We start from the raw sequence: 8,134 nt of genomic DNA, 5'->3' as shown, positions 1-8,134 counted from the left end.
GTGACCTTGTTTCTTGACTTCACGGGAGAAGCTGTGTGTAGAATTAAGCCAGTATGCTTAATGGTGGCTGGTGGAGGAAGTGGAGAGAGACAGAGAGTGATTGAGAGAGACAGAGAGAGCTATGCTGAGATTCTTGTATCCAACATTCTTTGATTTCCGGTCTGAACCTTCAAATTATGTGAGTCAACCAATTCTCGTTAAGACTTATGCTGCTTTGACTTCAGTTTCTCGTTTGAAACTGAGAAACATCTAGACTAACCTAGAAAGTTCCCATGGGTAGCAGAAATCTGGCCCTACTTGTACTCAGGAGACACCAGGGTGAGTATCTGGGTGGTACATGGAGGTGAGATTGAACACCAGGTGCAGAGGTTAGAAACCTCCAGAAAGATGTGTAGGCTCAACCATGGCTTGGAGAGAGACAAGCCTCAGCTTTTCATATGGGCCAAGTGACCACTAAGAAGTGCAGCTGTGGTGTACCAAGGTCCTTTCCCAGATGTCCTGGCCTGAATAAATCCTGAGGACTATGGGACAAATCCAAGGGAGGTGGAAGAGATTCCTCCAAAACATGACTTAAATTGCCCACCAACCTGGCTCAGGTGAGCCGCATTGATTTGATTTGGAAAGTTAAAGCAATGTGACATTTCATGGACTTAAGTGCCACGGGAAAGATCGTATTATTGACCTGCCTCCTTCCTCCTTATCTTCATCATCGTCACCATCCATCTTTACCGTCCCCATCACCACACCTCCTGAGTGCATGCCGCTCCATGTTAAATGACACCACGTGGGAAACACCAACAGCCAAGCTCAGGCCCATCCCTTTCTCATTTGTCCTCACCAAGGGTTCAAACATCTTCAAGTCTTTTCCCACCCAGGATCACCTTGTTACACTTTGATGTTAGACACAAAACATCTTCAGATTAAGATCTGAAAATAATTTGTCCATCAAGGCCTTAACTGCTGAGATAACAGAACAAAGGTGATCTAAGAACAGATGAAAGCAGATAAGTGTATTCAGATAGTAACAAAAGGCCAGAACTAGACAAGGAAAAGTCTGTCAGTGAACTAGACCACATAACATAAAATGTGCCAGACATAGTGTCGGAGAAGGCGATGGCACCCCACTCCAGTCCTCTTGCCTGGAGAATCCCAGGGACGGGGGAGCCTGGTGGGCTGCAGTCCATGGGGTCGCTAGGAGTCGGACACGACTGAGCGACTTCACTTTCACTTTTCACTTTCATGCATTGGAGAAGGCGATGGCACCCCACTCCAGTGTTCTTGCCTGGAGAGTCCCAGGGATGGCGGAGGCTGGTGGGCTGCTGTCTCTGGGGTCACACAGAGTCAGACACGACTGAAGTGACTTAGCAGACATAGTTTCAGAGTTCTGTATGAACTCCCAGAGTTCACTCAGACTCATGTCCATAGAATACGTGGCATAGAAACCATAAATTTAGAGATAAAATTCTACAGTATTTGTGTTAAACTGTTTCAAAACGTTAAAAAAAATGAGTCAGGTGAAATAAGATGTTCATCTGGATCTGGGTTAATAAGAGATAGAATTTAAAGTTCACTACAAAAACCACCTACATGGGAAGGGAAAAATACTGTTTAATGACCTTCCTTCAAAACCCGTATCTGATCTTCATTAGGAACATAAGAAATAAAAAATAGAGCTAGGAAGCAAAGTACAGATGGCATTTGAGGCAAACTCCTGTTCCCTTTCTGGTGGAGCTGCAGGTGACAGAAACGGGCAGGTACATGAGAAGGGACTGAGCAAAAGCGTGAACCACATAACTTATCTTGACCTTGAATTTGGAGCCAGGCTTAGCACAGGCACTTGGGATAGCAGAGGTCTTTAGCAGGTGCTGGAGAGCTGTGGAATCTTTAGGCTATATTCACAACTGAAACAAGGATTCATGATGATTCACGGTGAGAGAATGAGGCTTCCTGTAGGCACGTCCTATAGTCCCCAGGGGTGGGACTTGCTGCGTTTCCTGTGTTTCTTCTGCAGACCAGCACTTAAGCTTCAGCCAAATTTGAGTGTGTTTTTACAGGTAGTCCTTCTCGAACTTAACATGCATATGAGTCCTCTGGGGATTTTCTTAAAAGGCAGATTCTGACCCACTGAGTTGGGCTGGACTTCAAGTACGCAGGTAGGTTTCACCCCAGAATCAGGATCTGCATTTTAAAAAATTAAAACTGATTTTATACTTTAAATCAAAGTATAGTTGACTTACAATACTATGTGAGTTTCAGGTGTACACATAGTGATTCAATATTTTTATAGATTATATTCCATTTAAAGTTTAAAAAAAATATTCGCTGTCTTCCCTGTGCTGTACAGTATGTGCTTGAGGCTTGTGACCTTTATGCAGAGTAGTCTGCAGCTCTTAATCTCCCACCCCTATCTTTCCCTCTTTCCTCTGCTGGCTAGTAACCGTGAGTTTGTTCTATATCTGTGAGTCTGTTTCTTTTTTGCTATAGTCACTGGTTGGTTCTATTTTTTAGATGCCACATGTGAGTGAAATCACGCGGTATTTGTTTCTGTCTGACGTGTCTCACGAAGCCTGACACCCTCCAAGTCCGTCCATGCTGCTGCAAACGGCTCTGCTGTCATCCTTTTCTATGGTTGAGCAGTAGACTAGTGTGCGTGTCTGTCTCCACTGTGTGTAGACATCTCACATCTTCTTTGTCCTTCCTCTGTTGATAGACACTCAGATTATTTCCGTATCTTGGCTATTATAAACAATGTTGCTACGAACATCGAGGTGTAGGTATCTTTTTGAATTATTTTTGTTTTCTGCAGATTTATACCCAGTTTGGGGATTGCTGGATTATATGGTAGTTCTATTTTTGGTGTTTTGAGGAGCCTCCACACTATTTTCCACAGGGGCCCTAAATGTGAGACCAGAAACCAGAGTCTGCCTTTTAGGGGAGACTCACACACAGCGCATTGTGAGCACTGCTGCTGTACAGCACGAAGGCTTTAGCTTTTAGCACTGAAGGGTGAAGTGGTCAGTATAGGTGGATCATCAAAATTCCTTTCCCTCTAAGTTACTTTGAATGGCCTCAAAGCCAAGGCACTAAACTGTAGAGGACTGTTCTCAGCGTCCCCCGGGGACACCTGGAGGGGTATTTGGGTGGCAACTGGCAGGATGCTACTGGAATCCAGTGGGTGCGGGCCAGGGACACTGCTAAGCATCCTGCGCTACCCAGGACAGCCCCCACACCAGAGGAGTATCCAGTCCCAAATGCCAATAGTGTTGAGGTTGAAAACCCTGCTGTGGAGGGATCAGCCTTGAATTTGCAGGGCTCGTCTAGTGTGGTCAATCCTACATAAAGTCTCAGGTTAGCTCTGGATTTGTCAATGCCAGAAGTCAGGCCCCAGTCAGATTCTAGATCCACCCATGAAAAGGTGGTAGGTTTTATAACAGAGGAAAAATAAAAAAGGAATGGACAATTTTACTCTAAATACAACACACCATCTGCCTGTAGTAAGGTACAGAAACGATGCAATTGAATTACCGTCAACTTGAAGGTTAAGGCAGGTAAGCTGGGCTGCACTTGCGACGCTCTGTCTCCAGGGGTCCAGTTGCTTGGGAAATTAAAAGAGGAGCCAGAATAATTTGAGAAGTACGCCTCAGGGTTTGCGTTGGTTTGTTTTTTGTTTTTAGTCTGAACAGAAGCAGTAGAAGAAGGAGAACAGAATCAAGGAAGGCAGGCAGGTGAATTTAGGGGAGAGAGTTCCTTAGAATAGGGATTCACAGACTGTGGTCTCTCTTGTGGACACAGCGGGGGGAAGGGTGGGGTGAATGGAGAGACGATGGAAGCAAATACACTGTCTCATGTGAAATAGATAGCCAGCGGGAATTTGCCTTGTGACTCAGGGAGCTCAGACTGGTGCTCTGTGAGCCCCTAGAGGCGTGGGGTGGGAGGGAGGGAACGTGTGGCTATCTGTGGCTGACTCATGTTAATGTATGGCGGAAACAAGCACAGTGCTATAAAGCAATTATCCTTCAATTAAAATAAATAACTTTTTAAAAAATGTGGGCTCTTGGCCATCCCTGGTGGCCTAGTGGTTAAGAACCCGCCTGCCAGTGCCTGGTCTGGGAAGACGGCATGTGTCTCGGAGTGAAGTCCATGCATCACAGCTCCTGAGCACACACTGCTGAGCCCACGCTCCGCCCAGCAAGAAGCCAGGGCAGCGAGAAGCCCGCTTACTGCAGTGAAGAGCAGCCCCGACTCGCCGCAACTATAAAGTCCACGTGCAGCAGTGAAGACCCAGCACAGCCACTAAATAAACAGGTAGATACATCTGAAAAGAAAAAAAATAAAAATGAGATACCAGCAGCATCAGCAGCATCCGGGACCTTGCTAGAAAGGCGAATCCCCAGACCCCACTGCGGGCCTTCTAAGCCAGAAACCCTAGGGGTCGGGCTCTGGAACTTGTTTTTACAAGCTCTGCAGGTAATTCTGATGCTCACTGTGGTTGCAGAAGTGCTGCTTTGAGAGAAAGCCTGAGATATTGGGAGATGGCCTAGAAACATAAAAGGGAAAATGAGATCCGGAAGCCTCTAGCTGAGACTGAGCCAGCGAAAAATAATAGCCACAATCCCCTTAGAATTTAGCTTGCAAGGTGAGTCTTCTGTCTAATCTAATATGCTTTGATGCTGGTTCTTCTTATCTGAGTGGTCAATGGAAAGTTTTACACAACTAGGTCAAGGATCCCACCTGTCAAAGAATTGTAAAATGATACTGATTTTAAGATGTATCTCGTTATTGTTGTTCAGTCCATGGGGTCGCGAAGAGTCGGACGTGACTGAGCGACTGAAGTGACTGAAAAAATATCTAGAAGCTTTTTTTTAAGTAATTATATGGCATGTTAGAAGGTGACAAATGCTATGAAAATAGAAAAAGTGTACTGCAGGTTAAGAGGAATGGGATGGGGAGAGGCATTGGAATTGTAATTAGGTTTTTTGGGGGGGTCACTGAGAAAGTGACATTTGAGGCAAATTGAAGGACAAGAGAGCATCAACCACACGGACATCTGGGAGAGGAGTCTAGCAGGCGGGGGGAGCAGCCAGGGCCGAAGCCCCAGAGCTGAGGGGAGCCTGGCCTGTGGGAGGGCCAGTCAGGAGAGCAGGGTGTTTGGAGCAGACTGAGCAAGAGAGCATTGCACGTGGGACCGTGTGGGACCCTGTCGCCTGCGGTGAGACTTTGTCTTTTATACCGAGGCCGAGAGAGATGATGTGACTCGCACATGAAGCGATCGCTCCAGCCAAAGTGCTGAGAAGCAGCTGTAGGAGGCAAAGCCGGAAGCAGGTGAGGGATGGCGGAGGTTCGGACAACGCAGGCACCATGGAGGCAGTGGGCAGGGCTCAGTTTCTGAACATAATTTGAAAAGAGAAACAATCGGATGAAGGATAGGAGGAGCCAAGGATGACTCCAGGGTTTTCTGCCTGAGCCCCTGGAAGTGGAAATTGCCATCTACTGAGATAGAAAGATCAGTCCTGGGTATTCATGGGCAGGACTGATGTTGAAGCTGAAACTCCAATACTCTGGCCACCTGATGCGAAGAGCTGACTCATTTGAAAAGATCCTGATGCTGGGAAAGATTCAAGGTGGAAGAGAAGGGGATGACAGAGGATGAGATGGTTGGATGGCATCACCGACTCAATGGACATGGATTTGGGTGAACTCTGGGAGTTGGTGATGGACAGGGAGGCCTGGCGTGCTGCGGTCCATGGGGTCACAGAGAGACGGACACGACAGAGCGACTGAACGGAACTGAACTGAGATGGGAAGACGGAGTGAAGCAGTTCTCTGGGGGCAGGTCAGGAGTTCACTCCTGGCTGTGTCGACTTTGAAATGCCTACTAGACATCCACATGCTGAGTAGGCAGCTGAATAAGGGCATCTCCGTTTATAGAAATGCAGGCATGAACTTGAGAGTCGTTAGTCAACAGACGATACTGAAAAGCCGAGGGAGCTGATGGCGTCACCGACGGAGTGAGTAGGGAGGTGGAGAGAGGTCCAAAGCTACCCTGGGGCAGCCGTGGAGGAGGCTGGGAGGAAGATGAGGAGTCACTAGAAGGGAAACCAGGAGCGAGTGGCAGGAGCCAAGTAAAGAAAGCGGGCTGGGGAGGCTAAGGGTTAGCGTGTGAAATGCTGTGATAAGCCCCCTAAAATGAGCCCTGGGGATTCACCATTGGACCAGCAACGCGGTCATTGCTGGTGACCTCAGGAAGAGCTGCGTGGGGAAGCTCTGGGAGTGAGGCTGGCTGATCGGAATGTATATCACAGTCCCAGTGGAAAAGAGGTGGCCCCATCAAATTGTAACCCAAGGAGACTTTAATAAAGGGACTTTGGGCAAACAAGTGGGCAGGTGTAGGGAAATTTGGTATGGCGGGGTAATTGTTACCATGGCCGCATCTGAAAAGTCAAAGTCAAAGTTACTGGGCCACCAGAGAGGGTGATGGTCAGAGCAGGGGGTGTGGGCTTCAGTGGGGGGGCACACCCAGCCCACAGAGAGGGCCCCAGGGGAGTAGACACCTTGACCTCACTCTCCTCCCTCCTCCGATTCTCCTGCTGGGCCTCCCCGGGGCCAAATCCAACAGGAAGCAAGGGGATCTATTGAAGGTCAGCCTCCCAGGATGCAGGCAGGACAGGGACCAGAACTGGAAGGGCAAACAGAAAATTTGCAGGACCGAGCAGTTTTGAGGAAATAAGATTTGCTGTGTTTGTGTTTTCCCAGCATTTTTAATTGCCTCGTGCCTGATATTTTCAATAGCTGTTAAGAGAAAGAATACACTATGATTTAAATTAAAGGGAAGAGCTTTTCAAGGATGACAACCAAGTCTGTGGAGCTGCCCCAGGAATCAGACCTGCGGTATCCCCTCTTCCACTTCCTGTTGCAAACAATAAAGGCTATTGGTACCATGAAAAATAAATAAATGAAAGGAAAGAGACTTTTTAAAGTTAAAAGTGATGAAGTCATGAGAAATGTTTTAGAGTAAATCTTTCAACAGAATGTTTTTTGAGAACAGGAAGCGAATCAGGCAACAAGAGAAGGACACAGCAGCCCTGAGCAGAAACAGATTATCGTCTTTCTTGAAACTCTTTCCTCCCGTTTCTGTCCTGGTTTTTGCTCATCTCATTGGCCATTCCTCCATATCCATTGCAGGCCTCCTCCTCGACTTGATAAGAGTTCCCCCAGGCTTGGTCTTAGGCTCTGTACATGGAACCTGGACACAATGGCTGGCACTCAAGCAACCATATTTAACCATGAGATACTAAAGTTAGAATACCGGAGCAGCAAGACATAGGAGGCCCAGTGCCCCATGACCGTGGGCTCACTTTTACACTGAGGACTGCTTACTTCTGAACTTCTTTTCTGTGAGAGAAAAATAAACTTCCATCTTGTTTAAGACACCATTATTTCACAGCTGAACCTGGTTCTGATACATCACCCCAAAACCAAATCTGAAAGTCCATTTCACATTCTGCTTCCCATTCCAGGTTTAGCCTCTTTTCTAGCATAGACTATGAGAGGTTCTGAAGTGAGCTCAAATGGCATCAGAAAGATATTCCAATAACAAATTCCAACCATAAGATGCTCCTCATTTGAATATAAACCCTCTCCCATGATCAAACTACCAAGAAGAAAGTAAAATCTGAAAACTACCTAATTCTAAATTTATTCTAAAATGCACATTTTCCCCTTCATTTAAATGCATCTGGATTTAAGGCAATTCAGATACACCTTAAGCACAAGCTGGAATCAAGATTGCCAGGAGAAATATCAGTAACCTCAGATATGCAGATGACACCATCCTTTTGGGAGAAAGAAAAGAACTAAACAGCCTCTTGATGAAGGTGAAAGAGAAGAGTGGAAAAGCTGGCTTAAAACTCAACATTCAAGAATGAAGGTCATGGCGTTCAGCTCCATCACTTCATGCAAATAGATGGGGGGGCAATGGAGACAATGACGGACTTGGTTTACTTGGGCTTCAGAATCTCATGACCACTGGAAAACCATCGCTTTGACCGTATGACCTTTGTCGGTAAAGTAACGTCTCTGCTTTTTAACATGCTATCTAGGTTGGTCATAGCTTTCCTTCCAAGGAGAAGCATCT

At 46.6% G+C, this 8,134-nt stretch overlaps 1 long non-coding RNA gene across 1 annotated transcript; it reads left to right on the top strand.

Moving 5' to 3' along the window:
• The first annotated feature begins 1,443 nt into the window (after positions 1 to 1,443).
• Positions 1,444 to 6,977, top strand: LOC132659357 (uncharacterized). Its single transcript, XR_009599682.1, has 2 exons — positions 1,444 to 2,153; positions 2,509 to 6,977. It is a non-coding gene; the product is annotated as an uncharacterized LOC132659357 (long non-coding RNA).
• The last annotated feature ends 1,157 nt before the right edge of the window (positions 6,978 to 8,134 follow it).

Source organism: Ovis aries, chromosome 2 (assembly GCF_016772045.2).
Source record: "Ovis aries strain OAR_USU_Benz2616 breed Rambouillet chromosome 2, ARS-UI_Ramb_v3.0, whole genome shotgun sequence".
Classification (NCBI taxonomy): Eukaryota; Metazoa; Chordata; class Mammalia; order Artiodactyla; family Bovidae; genus Ovis; species Ovis aries.
Note: the sequence above shows the minus strand (reverse complement) of the source record. Positions and strands in the feature narration are given on the sequence as shown.